The following is an 18,012-nucleotide window of genomic DNA, read 5'->3' on the forward strand; positions in this document are numbered from 1 at the left end:
CTTTTAAAAGAATGAACTCACTGAACTTAATATTCAAACAAGAAAGTCATCTATTTACTTAACTAACGAGAATGAAACATAGAAGATTTGGATATACATGTTTGTACAGTCATTTTGCAATGAAATATAAAGACTGACAATATAATGCCTTTTATGGGATCAGGTTAATGCTCACTGTGCCTGGAGCTTCCCTGTTTGACAAAGAGAACTTAGATTTATCAAATGTTAAACACATGGCTTTAACGGTTCATATTAGGAGCATTCCTGAGGGATTTGCACTAGTTGTGAGGTTGTATTCACTTCACTTTACTTCTTTCTTGTGGCTCTCCTATGTCCCTTTGGGATGTGTTTCATGTGTCTGTTATTGCTTTGAAGATTTTTCATTTCTGTCTCATGCTTAACACCTGCCATTGACTCCTTGTATAACTTAGGAGAAATGAATGGCATACTTCCCCCTGGGTATCAGTCTTTATAAGGTAAATGTGCCTGTGCTGATTCAGAAAAAAAAACATTTATTTTTCTCCCTTTTGTGCTAAAGTACTTTTTGGTGTTGATAATTTTTTGGAAACTTTATATTTTATTTTTTATCTCTTTGATTATTCATTACATTGTAGAACAAAGCAAAATGACAGATATCCTGTGATTTTGTTTTCAAACAACGATATATGCATGAGAACATTGACTATAAGGATAACTTGAGACTCCAGAAAATTTCTTCTTTTAGGGGACCATTTTATTCCCAGTTATCTTTAGGTTTTTGAACTTTGTCATATAGTGATGACTGTCTTGTAGCAATTTGAGCTTAGGGAGAGACTTACACGTTGCTATGTTATAAAAATTGTTATCCAGGGCAGCATTCAGGACCCATTCATGGATGCTTGACTGGTCATCATATGAAGAGATCATCTGTATCTTTTGGCTTGTTTCTGTCAGTGTGTAGGTGCCAAGAGCAGCACATTTTGAGTATAAATCGATCATCATTGATAGAAATAACAGAAAAACATATTTATAAACGTGCTTACAGAATGAATCGCTGGAAAATATTCAGCCTGTGTTTCTGTGGTCATATCTGTTCTTTTTCTGTTTTTATTAGACTTGAATGATTAAATAGAAATCGGGTTAAAAGAAAAAAATGTGTTGTGGTTTGAACAAAAGTTACATTCAAAGGGATACTTCTTATTTTCTTAAATAAAATCTTTACATTTGCCCTTCTGGCAGAGCTATACTTTCTCATAATTTTGTAATCTTTTCTCAGTTGGTACCACTGCCATATGACTTTTATGGGTATTAGTTACCATTATAATTTAAGCCTTTTTAAGTTAGAAATAAAGAAGAATACAAGTCTTTTTATCTCATCAGAATTGTCTTTTAATTATAAACACAATTTATATTTAATATTTTTATATTTATTCAGATCACTTAATAAGTAAAAATAATGTTCTAAAGAGGCTTGTGTAGAGATTTTGGCAGGTAGCAGGCATATGGGTTACAGCAGTGCTGATTAGTTTCAAAAAATAATATGAGGCCATTTCTTGTATCCTGATTTTTCTCCAAAGTGAATAAAATGAATTTATAGTTTCATACGATTATATTTGGAACAAATTTAGCCTTTATTCTTTGGGTGAAGAAAACCTGGAAGACTATTCTTTCCAGGAGAGAATGATTATGATTAGATCTATCAGGATAGAGGAAAAAGTCCTGCTCTTTACTACTTTCATGTATCTTATGTATTATCTTCTGGCCACACGATTGACTGAAATCCGTCACAGCTCCCACTTACTTGCATTCGATCTGATGTGAAGGAAAATTTTAAGTTATTTAATTCTAAGGTTTTATCCTTATAATCACATTTTCATCTTTTCCATCATTTTTTGTCCATTATGAAATGGATTCTTTTGCCATTTTGCCTATGAACCCCAGATAAATGGTGAGAATGTGGGATTTAGGGTTGAACAACATTTCTCTAGTTTTCTTCCACAAACCATTATATAAATATCTCATTGTATAAACCTGACTTAGTGATTGCCCACTGCCCTCTACAGTAAGTTTTGCTTATATTAATGGTAACGTACATTGATTTATCGATTCCTTCTCCTCTCTTTGGCCCTGGTCCTCTTCTATTCTCTCTTCTCACTTCTTTGTTGCTCTCTTCCAATCTCAGTCTTAAATGTTAATATATATATGGCGTATAGTATATAAAGTACATATTTTGTGTATATATATATCTTAAATTTATAATTTTAGCCTGAACTTCTTTCTTGAACTGTAGATTTAGATATCTTACTGCCTACTCAACACCTTTACTTGACTATCTAATATGAATTTCAAACTTTACACATCTGAAATCAAATACCTTATCTTCCCCACCTCTCCACCCAAACCTGCCTCTTCTAGCAGGCTGCCCCATCTTAGTTAACAGCAACTCCAGTCTTCTAGGGTATCAGGCCTAAGGCCTTCAAATCATCCTCAACTCCTCTCTTTCTCTTACACCCCATATCCCATTTATCATCAAATTCTATTGACTTCACCTTTTAACTATATTCAGAATCCAACTATTCTCACCACCTTCTCTGCTAATCTCCTGGACCCAGCCACTGTTATTTTTCCCCTGGGTTACTGCAGTAGTCTTCTAACATTGATTTCTCTGCTTTTGCTCTTGTCCCCTCCCCTCATGCCCCCACCACAATCAATTCAGCAACAAGGGTCATCATGTTGTCTTCCTCTTGAAACATAGTCAAATCATGCCGCTCTTCTGCATAGAATTCTCCAATTGACTCCCAGCTCACTTGGAAAATAACTAAAGGTTTTACAATGACCTACAAGGCCATAAATGATCTAGCTTTCCATTACCTTTGTGACTTTGTTGCCTACTTCACTCCTCACTCCTTTGGCTTCAGTTCATTGGTGACCTTAAAAATGCCAGGCACTGTCCCTATGTGGTTTTGCTCTTAGCCTGGAATGAGCTTCCTCAAGATATCCACAATAGTTCACAAGGCTAGTTTCAAGTCTACAGCCTTCATATGGAGGCTTTCTCGAAACACTTTATTGATCACCTTATTAAAGTTGCAGCATCCTCATTTACCTGGCACACCTTAGCTCCCTCTTCTGCTTCACTTGACTCTATGTAGCATTTATCACCATCTAAAGACTCCATAGTTTACTTACCTTTTAGTGTCTGTCACCTGCACTAAGACTGTATAGAATGTAAGCTCTACTAGGACAAGGAATTTTGATTCTTCTTCTTTTTTTAAACTACTGTATCTCCTGTACCTAGAATAATGCCTGGCACATATTGGGTGCTCAATAAATATTTATCAGAAGACTAAAATAATATGAAACTAAAAATAATTCTTGTGCATTTTCTTCAGTAAATTGGAAGGAGATATAAAATGTTATGAAAGCAACACCTGGCTACAAATTAGAATGGCATCAGGATTTATTAGAAAAGTGATCATGAGTAAATACCACAAACATTTTAAATTTCAGTCATCGTAAGTATAATTATGAAGCTTAAATGAGATAATGTATGTGAAAGTGCTTGTCAGCTATTAAACATTTTGTTAATGCTATCAGTGTTTTTTTCCCTTGAGGATGAATTAACTTAATCTTATAAATGAATTAATTTTATCAATACTATATTAACCTCTCTATATTTGTTTCTTTAAATCCTTTTCTCTTAAGTTTTCATGGTCCCTTTTCCAGATTAACACAAATACTTATGATTGGTTATGCATTAAGCATTTACCAAATTTTTACTATTGCTATATATGATAAAAAAATCTACAATCTAATGGGAATAGACACATTTAATGCAATTTTCAAAGTGGATTTATATATAGTTATTTAATTTCAATTACATTCTATATGCTGTGCCCTCTTCTAGGTGCTCTACAAGTATGAACTTATTTAATACTTATAACAACCTTATGAATCAGCATTATTATTTCCATTTTGCTGATGAGAAAACAGATACAGACAGATTAACTTGTTCAAGGTCATAATATACATTACATGTGTATGTGCATGCATTTACATGTTTAAAAATAAAATAATCTTAAGATTATTAATACAGTTTTAAAAATATAAGCATGATATGTGCATACTTAAATAGGAGTGTAACTAAACTAGATTTTGAGAACTCAAGTGTTGATTGACCTTTAATCGTTCATATAATATGGCCTATGTATGCATTAGTTACTAAGATCTTGAGATTCTTTCTGAAGTATTGTGTTAGTCCTCAGTACTATTTTTTAAGAGTATAATATTGTGTAATTTCAATATCCAGGGAAATACTGGCTTATGGAAACATTTCCACTTCTCAACTACATGTCCATAGGATCCTAAAGTATGATTAGCCATAGAAGGGTTTTTGTTTTCTAGTCATATTCCTACCATGGTCTTGGCTTTGCTTCTTTCTAGGCTTTTCCCCCAAATATCTTTTCCTAGTTAAGGGTGTTGGCTTTCACTAACAATATAAGATTATCTCTCAGAATTAGTCAGAAGAGTTCCTTATTCAGTTCTCTTCTTTTTACCACGGTTATTCAATTCTATACTTGGGTAAATCTTTACTGGAGAAATTTTCTGAAAAATTTGATGCAAATCCATTGGTCATTATATATGGCTATTCACAGCACGAATATGATTTGAGAACCACTATATGCCAAGAGTTAGGTGAGACAAGCAAAATCCTCACTGGGGATGTTGGACAGATAATGAATTTTCAGTTGGTGAAAAGTCTAGGAAGAAAATCAGGGAAGATGATAAGACAGTGACTGGGTCACCTCTAGCATTGGCCCTTGGCTGTGCAAGATCTAATCATGCTTGAGATCAGAAAACCTAGTGTGGCCATAGCACAGTGAGTGAAGGGGAAGGTGGTACAAGATGAATTCAGACTGGTCAGCAAGAGTCGGATATATTGATCCTTATGAGGAAAAAAAAAAAAAGAAGTTGATTTATTTTCAGTGTGATGGAAAGCCATCTGAGAATTTTAAGCCAGGGAATAACATGAGCTCAGTCATGCTTAGAAATCTACTGTGGCCTCAGTGTGGAGAATGGTAAGTGGGGCCTAGGGAAAGAATATGTGTACTCCATGGGCTCACAGAGCTCACCTGTGGCGGGTACACACTAGTGAGCACGTTTACCTCCATCCATCCCTTCCTAGGAGAGAATAGAACATTTTTCAGAAATCTTTGACACATATACCATGTTAACTACATTTTAAAACCATTTAATCTAGACAAAATAAAAACTTATTTCCGCCCCACTTAAAATTAGAAATATTTGGATTTTGACAATTATGTGTTAGATTCATACTGAAATGACAAAATTTTTTCAATACATCTAGTGTTACATAATATAAGAGCAAATTATTGTTCAGGGGGCATTTTGGTATGGTAAAGTCATTGAACCTCTTTAATGTAACATGCACTTGAATTGCCACATCGTTCCTAATAACAGTATACAGTGGTACCATGGGACAGGGCAATTTCCTGCCGTCTTATGCGGCACTGTGCTGGTAGGATATGAGATCATGTCATGAAATCCAGGAGTGTAATTTATAAGATCCTTTGCTCAATTTTGCCTGATGTCATAGAGTAGACTTGCCTAAAGGACTTCGTAGGAAGTGAGGTATGATTTCTCTAACTCCAATTTGTTTTCATTTATTTTAATTAAAATGAAAGAGAGTAAGAAGATATTTTGTCTAATCTGAAAGTGGCCCTCCACTTTACTTGATCTTGTTTTCTTTTAAAGAATCTGTTTTTCTTTAGGGATATTATTACTGACATAACTTTCAGTTTTATGAAAATGTTCCAGTAACTTTGTGGTTTCTTCTATACCCTTTGTTCATAGTAGTCACGATAAAGTATAAAACAGCCATAGTTTTCAACGTCCAGTAGGAATATATTTATTGATAGAAAAAATTGCAAGGGACAGCATGCAGAAATTTTTATATAAAGTAGCCCCAAGTGATACTGATAGAAATTATTTTTGATACCTTATATTTCAAAATATGCTGTAGAAAAACAGAAAAAAAATGATGCAATTGAATTGTTTTTACATGCATCACAATATATCACTTTGGCCTGTTCTGTTCATGACAATGGAAAATAGAGCATTTGGCACCACAGCAAGCCAGGCTTCATAATTAAGTGACATCTATTTATTTTCTGGACCCACAGCCAAAGGGTAGAAAATTTATACTGTAAACTTTATTTAAAATATGGGTTATTAAAGGATATCATCTTTTTTCCTCAACTTATACATCTGGGTTCAGTCACAAGAAGAAAAGCAGCATATCTGTTTTCCCTAAGTTTCATTCTACAGAAGACTAAGATTTGGTGCAATGACTAAGCTATTGTGTAAAGAAGACACCAGACTCTTTGCATTTGATATCTGCATGTAAAACTTAGTACAAGGATGCCTCACGCTGTCATGGGTCACACATATACAGACGAGGACGGGACCATAGCTCTTCTCCTCTCATCCTCCTATCTGGCAGCTAACAGGCCCCATTTGCCGTTTTCAACACAAGTAGAACTGATGCCAATGTAAGCTTGTTTAGGGTTAGTGCAATGATTCCCTTTCGAAAAATGGCTCATGGCTGCCTCTGCGGGGTGGCTTTGTGACAGCAGCTTTTAACTTGCTGATAGGGTCTACAGAGCACCATCAGTATTCCCCCTGTGGACCACAAATAAGACAGAGGAGACTGAGGGGCCTAGGTCTGGGCAACAGGGCTTCCAAATGATGAGCCTGACCACGCTAATAACACACAGGAATGAGAGGCTGCAGAGAACATCTAGAGTAAGTCTTACTTATGATAGAGGCCACTTGAAAAGGCAGATAAATTTAATTTAAAAAGAACATACTTAAATTCCATGTGCACATGCACCTATTAAACTATTTCTTTTTTTTTTTTTTTTTTGTGAGGAAGATCAGCCCTGAGCTAACATCTGATGCCAATCCTCCTCTTTTCTCTGAGGAAGATTGGCCCTGAGCTAACATCCATGCCCATCTTCCTCCACTTTATATGGGACGCCACCACAGCATGGCTCGACAAGCAGTGCGTCAGTGCGCGCCTGGGATCCGAACCGGCGAACCCTGGGCCACCGCAGCGGAGCGCGCACTTAACCGCTTGTGCCACTGGGCCGGCCCCTAAACTATTTCTTTATGTTAGATAAATTCTAAATGGATAGAAATGATGATGTAATTAGATGTAAATGTTTATTGTGTGTCTGATAAATTTTAGTTTTAATATATTTTATATAAAAAGGATACATTTATATAAAATTTGAAAAAAATATAAACATACAAACCCTCAGAAAAAATAAAAACCATCCACAATACCCACATTTAGGAAAATAACTGAACTATTTGGTGCATTTGTGACCAGTGGTTTCCATAAATATATAAACATGAATAACATATATATAGAGTTCCAAATATAGAATTATATTCATTTATATAATTTAAGAAACATTTAGACAGACAATATTCTAAATGCTGTACAAATATTAATTAATTTAATCCTCATAACAACCCTATAAGATAAGATTATCCCCATTAAACAGATTAACCCAAATGTCCATCAATAGATAAACAGATAAATAAATTTTGTTATATCCATACAATGGAACATTATTCAGCCATGAAAAGGAATAAAGTACTGATACATGCTACAGCGTGATGAACCTTGAAGCATTATGCTAAGTGAAGGAAGCCAGATAAAAAAATCACATATTATATGATTTCTTTTATATGATCTATCCAGAGTAGGCAAAAAGAGACAGAAAGTAGGTTAGTGATTGCTAAGATATGAAGGTAGGGGCAAATGGGGAATGATAACTTAATGGGTACACAGTGTTTTCCTAGGGTAATGAAAAAGTTTTGAAACTAGAAAAAGGTGACGGTTGCAGAACATTGTGAATGTGCACAATGCCACTGACTTGTACACTTTAAAATGGTTAGTTGTATGTTGTATGAAATATAAATTTCACCTCAATAAGAAAACAAGTAAAAGAAAACTGAAGCACAGACAGGTTAAATAAACAAGGCTAGTAAATTGTAGATCCAGGATTTAAACTCAAGCAATCTATGTCCATATACTATTTACTTAAATATAGTGAGATGCTGACTATAGAATTGTCTTTCTTGCTTTTAGCTTGATACTGTTATAAGCAACTTTCATTAACATTAAGTAAATATTCCTAAAATTTTCATTTTTAAGATTTAAGATAAATGTAACCAGCACACTTTTAAAATCTGAGTTCTAATATGTATCTGCTTATGTTCTGTGTATCTTTCCCTGAAGATCTGGCATGATGACCTGAGGGCAGAGGCAGTCCTGCCTGGTATTGTAGTAATGCTTTACTTTGAGGGAGGAAGATAGAGACAGAAGGAAAAAAACCTGGCTTCACTCACTGCTCCTTTTTCTGGCAGAAGAGCCCTGCATATTGAGAGAGTCCAATATAGTATAGGAGACACTAGGATGAAGAATTAATAAATTTCTCTAAATTATTTGAAGCTAAAATGAGTGATCTGGAAATATTATTTAGCTAATTAAAGAGATTTTTTGTTTGTGTTTTATAAATATGTGCCATATTGAAAATATCTATATTATGCTATTGGAACAAATGGGAAGAACATATAATCGCATAGGGTGTGATTTAAAAATATAGGGGAACAAAAGGCAGTAAAAAATCTTTGACTAGTGCAATTTCCAAAGGATATATACCAAATGTTAGTCATATTTATTCTTTTGGAGATGACAGTATTATTGATTTTCACCACCTTATACTTTTGCTTTTGTGTCTTTAAAGATTTCTACAAATGATACCGCATTGCCTGTTCAATAGATATAAGTATTGAAAATTAATTACAAAAGAATGAGTCAGATTCTCCATTTCACTAGGTTTTGAAAATTTAGCACAAATTCATTCGTTAATTCATGAATATATATTTATGCCATGTCAGGCACTGTGCTAGGGTCTGTGTATGCAATGATGGAAAAAATAGACATGGCCTAGTGCTCAGCAAACTTATCGTTTGGAAAACAAATAGGATACAGATCTTTCCTCAAATACTTCTCCCCAACACTCCCCCATATCATCTCCTACTTAATTCTTCTTCTGCTGCTGCTGCTTCTCTCCTCTTCCTCTTCCTCCTTGTCCTCTTCCTCCTCCTCCTTCTCCTCTTTCTCTCTCTCTTCCTTCTCCTCCTGCTCCTTCTTCTCTACCCGCGCCCCGTTGTTGTTGTTGTTGTTGTTCTTCGTCGTCTTCTCCTTCTCCTCCTCCTCCTTTTTCTTCTTCTTCCTTCTTTTCCTCCTCCTCCTCCTTCTTTTTTTGCTTTTTGAGGAACCACCCCTTCCCTCCCCAAAAAGGCACACAGAGAGCCGGGGAAGGATGGGATGTAACGAGGTTGAGAGAGAGTCAAGGGCCAGACTATGCATACCATGTCCTTCCTATGGCCAAAGAAAGGACACAAGGACAATGGGAAAGTACTGAGGGCTTTAAGCAGATTCAATTTATAACTTGCACAGGTAATTGTCATTTCAGGGGAATAATGGACTAGAGAGGGAAAAGTTTCAAAGTAGGGAGACCGAGAGGAGAGTGTTGCAGTGGTCCAGGTAGTGGGTGATAGGATGCAGGAGTGACAACAGAGGAGGGAACAAGACGATTTGAAAGATGTTTTCATGGTTTGGAGCAAGATGGGACAAGTCTCCCATGACACTTCCTCTGACCTTAGACACAGCACCTTCATGACATGACAAATTGGCCCTGTGAAAGAAGAGCTGGGGCAAAGATATGCTTTGTTCCTGATCCCCATTTCCTCTGACTGGAGATACAGGTTGTTTCTTAAAGAGTTTTATTGATAGAATGACAATGATGTTATTATCATTAAATTGGAGCATTGTCCAAATATATTATTTCCTCTTGTTTTTTCGAATACTGCTAAGTCCAGCGATCAACAGCTTGGATGCTCATAGACATATGCTGTCTTTTTCCCTGTACTAATATTTCTAAAAATTAAAGAATTGCAAAATTGTCGCTTCTGTAATTGAGCTATAGGTATATTTAGCCTTTCCTACTCTTTCTTACAGCCCCCAAGAATTATAGCATCTCAATTTTAAAAAAAATTTAAATGTATCTAAATATATCTACCTTTGTAAAATATATTTGAGATTATTAATGCTTATGATGGTCTTTAAATGGTGGATTTAACTGAGAGAAAAACACTACTTTAGATCAGTTAATATTACATGTATCCAGCTGTTACATTTAATTAGAAATCTTTTGTCAAAGCCCTATAATTGACAGAAATTCTTTTTTTTTTTTTTAAAGGATCTGGGTTTTTTTTTTTTTTTTTTTGTGAGGAAGACCAGCCCTGAGCTAACATCTATTGCCAATCCTCCTCCTTTTTCTCCCCAAAGCCCCAGTAGATAGTTGTTTGCCATAGTTGCACATCTTTCTAGTTGCTGTATGTGGGATGCTGCCTCAGCATGGCCCGACAAGTGGTCCGTGGGTGCACGCCCGGGATCTGAACCTGGGCCGCCAGTAGTGGAGCGCGCGTACTTAACCACTAAGCCATGGGACTGGCCCCGAAAAGAAATTCTTTTCTCATGGATTTCACCCAAGGCTTAATTTATTTTCTGCCTTGATTACATTGGCCCTGCAGAATACCCAAAATATCAAAATAAGAAGTCAGCAATCTATTTTGGTTGAGACCGAAAATTTACTATAAAAATGTTAAGGCAATGAAGAACTAAAGGAATATATTTATTTTTCATATTATTAAATAATGAAACATCTAGCTTTGTCTGGAGCTATCATTTTTTCTTCTTATTAGTTTCCTTTTTAGCGTTTCCGTCCCATACTACAATAGTCTTTGCTTTTTCCCCCGCAAACTCTGGACTGTTTTACACTTGACACTCTGGATACTTCCCTCTTCATTCAGCAGAGCAACAAAGGCAAACTATGGAGACCATTTGATTTTCTACCTGAAATGAGCTGCGGTTTGGAAAAGCTAAAAGGAAATATGCTTTTTGCTCACTACATTTCAGAATGCTGAGAGAATAAAATGGGCACATGTCAGCCCAAAGACAGAAAGCAGAGGAGAAGTCACTTCATTCAGAGGAGCACATCTAGCAGACAGCTGCTAAAGAAAAGAGGGCATTACAAAAAAGCAGGAAGAAAAAACACTTCAAAGCAAATGAAAAGAAACAAACAGTTATTCAAAAAAAAAAAAGAGGAAATTAGAAAAGGAACATTTGGAAAGGAAAAAGCACGTGGAATTTTTCTGAAAAGAAGGTACAAACCCAACTCTTAGAAGTAAGAATCAGGAGATGAGGTAAGGTGAAGATTATTACAGGCATAAAGAACAGCAAGTGCAAAGAGTTGAAGAGAGAAGGATCATTAATTGTTCTGGGAGTCAGAAGTTTCTTGTGATACACAAAACGAGGAGGCAAGTGGCCCAAGAGGGGATCGAGAAGGGGCTGGTGCCAGAGCATGTACAGCAGAGTTTCTCAAACTATTTGTGGTGAAGGACTATTCATTTTTTAAAAAATACTTTTAATTCATAGCAAACCAACACAGGGTCCTATTGTCTAAAACTCATATGCACATTGAGCCACATACAACTCACCATGTGATTTCCGGGAACACAAACTGGTCTATACCTTTGCAACAAAACAAGTTCCCTGATCACATACATAGATGTCACAGCGTTGTCAAATGAGTGTAAACATTTCTAAATACTTACTCTTAATTTTTGCACTTATGTCACAAACTAGCACCACATTTTAAGTTGCTCTGATGTAGGGAGTTTTGATTTTACTCGAGGTCCAATGGGAAGATACAGAAGAGTTTTCAAAAGCTGAGTAAGATTAGAGGATTTGCATTTGAATCACAAGCAACAGCCTGTAAAGCACATATTGGAAGCAGGGCAGGATTAGAAAGAGAAAGCAGAGGAGACTGTTGCAATAATGAGGTATCAATGATTGGTAGAGACTATGAAGAGGGAGCGATGGATTTGAGGTATAATTTGGTGAGGATACCAACAGTGTTAATAGGTGGAATGTGAAAATTGAGGATGAAGGAAGAACCAAGAATGATTCAGGGATATCATCTGGAGCAACTGGGTGAATATCACACTTATAAATGGGGAAGACAGGAGGAATGGTTTGGGATAGACACAGAGATGGTGGAATCGAAAGTTCTGTTTTGGCTATGCTAAACATAAACTTGTTACAAGAGAGTTAAACGGATGAAGAGTCTCATTTGTTTAAAAGATGATCTGCCTCCAGTTGGAGTAAAACAAAATGTTTACGTTCCTGATCCCAGAATTCTGAACAATCATCTCAACAGAACTTTTGATGAACTAATGAAGTGGTGTGATAGTAATACTACTAATCAATAGCCAGTCTTCTGTGAACAGTTAGCAGTTACGCTGGGAAGATAAATTACTGGCTTGTAAACAGAAAGAGATCCCAATGTGTATACACCATCTCAAAAGTGCCCTGTTAAGTCTTTTTATGAATCAGGTTCATTTCAGTTTGGGATTAGAAAAAATGGATTTGTGTTTGGAGTTGTATTACAAGTATAAATTTACAATTGGATTTAAATGGTGGAAATGGTAAAAAAAAAAAAGATCTTGTAAAATACCTTAGCTTATAGGAAAGAGCGCCAGAAAGGAGAAATAAAGACAAGTCAGCAACTTCCTTAGAGTTCCAGAGAATAACCTTTGAATTCATACTAATTAGTTTCAAAGGTCCTGGAAAATTTGACCCCAGTAACTGCCCTATTGAACTTTGCTAAGCACGAATAGCTATTTAATTCTCTGGTTGGCTGGTAAGAACACGACAAGCTATTTGAAGAATTTCTCATTTGCTAAGAAATTTCCTTATGGTACACATGATAGCATTAACTCAATACCTTCAACAAACTCCCAGTTGTATTTTTACCAATCTTTTAAAATATTATGCTTGCTGTTACCAAAACAAGACACACTGTGTCATGTTATTTGTTGCTTTTTAGAGTTCTTACTTCTGATAGGGCTTATCTTCATGAGTTTATTTGCATTCTGGTAACATGGAAAATTTATCTTATAAATCTGTCTCTAGAATTACCTTTTCTCTCAGACCACAGGTTTAAACATATTCCTCCAGCCTTAAACTTCAGTGGAAATGAGCACACAGTACAAATGGTATATTTAACGCCAAAGACAGTAGACATAATGTCAAACCACGGTCACTGATTATTTTATTTTTTAGTTCGTATTACTCTAAGAGAAGGAATTTACCTCATTCTCTCTAGTTTCTATTTCCCACAGAGATTCTTAGTACATAAAGCAAAGGTTAGTTGTTTTATTGGAAAAAGACCACTGAAAAATATAATTTACTCTGGTGGCCCACGGATTTTCTCAGAATGTTCAGTAACAGAAACACATATCCTTAAGGATTACATTTAGTCATGGTTGAAAAACTTAAATATGACAAATTCTTAATTTTGAAGACTAAGGGTTGACAGAAGGCCAACTACTTCAACTTCAAAGACGATGACAACAGCCAGTATTAATTGTTGCTAAATATGTTAGACATATCCCTTATCCCAAGTGAGTCATAGCTGCCTGGTAGGGGCTTTCTCAGAGACGTTATTCTGAGCAATGTATTGGATTCTTTATTCTGATTTATCCCAGGGAACACAGTTATAATGACAAGATTTTCATCAGGGCATCAGCTAGTAGCCTCACTAGCTACTAAGTTCTAATACCCATCAGTAAGCCACTTAACAATTGAGATAGTATTTTTTACTCTTATCTGTGGAACAAATTCTCTGCAAACATATAGTGTGGACTCTTTTTGCCTTTGAAAACACTTATATACTAAATATAAATATTTCTCTCTGGGCAAGATTAGATTCTGCTGAGCTGGTATCTGTAACTATCCAGAGTCTGCACAGCTATTATCCCTAATGCACCAAGTAGTCATAACTCAGTCAGCTCTGCGCTTTCTAAACCAATCCTCAAACCCTCTCCATCAATTTTTGTGTGCGACTAGTGTTAACTCCTATTGCTTGCTGAAATTGCATGCTTTTCACTGCATCTAGGACCCAAAGCAGTAGGTGCTGTTTGTTAAATCTGCAGAGAGATTTAAAGTATTGGTTATCAATACTCCACAGTTGTTACTGCTAAGGAACGAGATTTTTTATTGTCAGGCTAGTTGTCCTCCAGACCTCCACCAGCAAAACTTGGAGTTGCTATAGATTTCACTGCTCTAGGGGTTTTTCCCCCCTCTAATCAACATAACACTGTATAACTGATAACACCTCTAGAACTCTACCTAATATTTGCAATGTGAAAGTGGGCTTTTTATTTTAAAATAGCACCAGTAGCTCTTTTGATTTTATGATTAACCTAGTCAGGAAACATCATAGACGTCAGGATAAACTCTTACCCCTGAAACTTTACCCCTACATACATTTTCATTTTCTCAGTATTAGTAGTTGAGCACATACACTGGGCTAGGCAGGTAAAGTATTGAATCTTCACTATGTTCTGGGAATTAAAAACATAAAAAAGACAGCTGTCTGGACTTTTGTTAGAGGAAACTGGCATGTAAACAAAACAATTTCAAATTTGTGTGTTAACTGCTGGGAGAGAGATATGTAAGAGGTACAGAGGGTTTTTGTTGTTTTTTTGCTGAGGAAGATTCGCCCTGAGCTTACACCTGTGCCAATCTTCCTCTATTTTGTATGCGGGTCGCCACCACAGCATGGCCACTGATGAGTGGTGTAAGTCCATGCCCAGGAACGGAACCCAGGCTGCCAAAGCGGAGCACGACAAATTTAACCACTAGGCCACAGGGCCAGCCCCTTGTTCTTTTATTTTTAACAGATGGACTAATCCATTTTACCTGGGGATAGTGAAAGGATCGAGGAAAGTTTCATTACAGAAGGTGTTTGACTTAGACCTTAAAGAATTTTGCCAGGTGGAGATGGAGAAAGACTCTAGCCAAAGGAAAATTAATTTGAAAAGGCGCAGAGTCAGGAGAAATCATGTCCTTTTTTCCTTGATGTTGGTAAAACTTCTCTTTCAGTGTGATTTTAATCTTTAGGGCAACAAATGTCATTTAGAACCCCCTATTAGGTACACAGGTTGGGTGATAAAGGTGATGGATATTGTTTTTGTGCTAAAAAAATAAAAAGAAGCATGATGAGATTGAATTTTATGCCTGGATCATACCTTACTCTGAAGAGTATTTTTATGCCAGAAAAAATATAGAGTCGACATTCCTGAAGTAAAGGTAAATTTGGGGGGGAGGGGCGAGTGAGGGGTCACAACTTCTATTAATGCATAAATTTAAAAAAATCAGAAAAGTCCTGTTAGTCTAAAAGAAACATTATTCACTCAAAAATTATCCCAGATGTTATTATTTTTTATAACTATAACAAGGTAGATAAATAATAAATACCCATACCCTGGGAGAAAATAAGTAGATCATAGTCTGGACACTATATTGATAACATAGTGTCAGCCAGCTAGAAGGAAGTGAGACAGACTTACTTCTCCATCATTATAAGAAAAGAAACAATGTAAAATGTTTCATTCTTTTTAATATGAACTTGGTAACTAAAGTAGTTGGTGTGCGGAGAACAATATGACTACATAAAAATAATTTTATAATTCATCCTAATTTCTACACCAATAAGGGAATTGTCATTGCATTGTTGTTGTAATTATAGCCTTTTTGAAGAGGCAAGGTATTGAAAAGAACTGTAATGTAATGAATAAATGCCTGCAAAAAAGCCAAAGAATATGGGCATGTACCTTGGTGATTATTCTTGAGATTTATGTTTATGAAAGAGGTACTTTACAATTGTAACATCAATGTAGTAGTTTCTAGCAGGCTCAAATTCTTGATGAGGTTAATTACTCAACAAAAATTGTCCTTTTCCTGTTCACAAGCTTGTATCTTCATTTCTGTCCACAAGCCCTTTCTTATTCTTCCATGTTGTTAAAACTGATTTTCTTTAACGTTCTCCTATGACACAGATCAACAAGGGAATCAGTTCTATTAAAGGAGATCTTTAGAATGAAATCAAGTGTGGAATGTTTTACAAATGTGGTTCAATAAACTCCATATAATTTCAAAAGAAAATGATGCATACAAGAGCATCTTGGGAATTAGCATAAAAAACACTGTTTCACTTAGACTCATGCAGAATAGGACTACTTTTAAATAGCCTGATGGAAAAAAAAAATCTCTTACTGGGGTTCTGAAGAACAAAATTTGCATATTAATAGAAGATTAAAGTGCCCATCAAGTATTCTGAAGCAGTTACTTTCTCTTGTCTATTTTGTTCTTCACATAAACATCTTTCATAATAAAAAGAAACTTGTGCCTTTGCTGCTATTTCAATGAGTCTCCAAGGTTTCCTATTACAATAGGACAGATTTTTAAAATGTCTAAAATGCTTGAATAAAGCTCTTTGGATTTTTATTTATTAACACAATGAAAGGGTTACTTTTAGGAAAAAATAGAACACTTTAGAAGAAAGGACATATCAGAAAATGTTCTTTAAGGAAGACTCCCTCCACCAAAAAAAAAAAAAAATGACAAAAAAAGAAAGAAAATACACATAACTAAAAAATAAATACATAAAAACTCAAACACTCTAGGAGTGAATAATATATATTTCAAAAATGAATTTTAAATGTAATGACAGCAAAGAAGGGAAAAAAAGTAAAAGGAGACATTTATAGGTGGAAAACACTCCTTCGGCAATTCTGAGTTCCACTGTGCCCAAAATACAATCGTTGCTACATATTTCCCACGTTAGTTTCTGATAATGTTGTGGGGATACTTTTGAAATGAAAAGTAGGTGTTGTTCCTCATAGTTACCCATAAAATTTAAAATTCAGAAATATACTTGAAATAGAAAATATAGATCAAAATCGATGTAAAAATTCATCACATAAGAGAATTGCTGTGTGTGCCAAGTTGTAGGCAGGAAACAAACAGGATTTATTTATTTAACAACCAAGGATGTGGGGAGTGAGGATAATACCCACTGCCCCACCCCTGCAGCCATGTCTGGTTCTTTTGGTTTTAGAACTGCCTTCCAGTTGAAAGACCTGCGAGTATGCCTTTCTACTGCTTTATCTAGAGTTTGATAAGGAGCAGTCATACTCAGTCATATGGAACACGGATTTTTTTTTATTAATTTTAATATAAATGACTGCTATTTTTCAGATATAATCTCTAAGCTGGACAATTTATTTTTGAAAGAATAGCATCTTTCTGTCTCTTCAATTAAGAATGTGTGGGATAAAAGTGAATCATATGTGGATTAGCTTTTCACACTCTCTCAGGGTCTTAAACGTGAAATAACCATTTCCATGATGATTAGGCTGGTATTCCCTTTCTATGAATGTATTATATGCACCCTCAGCTCAAAAATGATACTTTTGACAATGGACTTTTGTGCGCCTTTTTGGTCTGACTTGCTTGCTTTCAGTTCCTAGGCCTCTCTAACCCTAATGACAAAGAAGCGCAGAGAAGTGTGGGGACTGCATCTATGAGAGCTTTGGAAAACTCATCTCACATGAAGTGCTCTTTTCTCTCACTCTGAAGATGCTCGCAAAGCTTCTTTGCTTGCAACCAGCGCCAGGGCATTCCTGGGCCCCCACCTCAGCAACTTGTTGCCAGCGCACATGGTCTGGGGACGCTCTGAGCAGCAGATCCAAGTTGTGGCTGAAACTCAGTGTTCCCAAATATTCTTTTTTTTTTGTTCCTTTGCTCTTGCTTATCTAGTTTTAGTCTTTGGACTTTCTTATCCTACCTTAAAAATCCTAGTATATTCTCTGATTTTGTGACTTGTTTCTCTCACTCAATTCCTTTTTGATGCAAGGTGCTTCCAACTATGTTGCCTTAAAAAATAAAATAAAATAAAAACTAAGACATCCAGAGGAAGAAGTTTCCTGCAGAGATATTTCTTCTTGTCTCCTTCTTTCTCACTA

This window comes from Ceratotherium simum, chromosome 4 (assembly GCF_057802395.1).
Source record: "Ceratotherium simum simum isolate JZ-2026a chromosome 4, ASM5780239v1, whole genome shotgun sequence".
Lineage (NCBI taxonomy): Eukaryota > Metazoa > Chordata > Mammalia > Perissodactyla > Rhinocerotidae > Ceratotherium > Ceratotherium simum.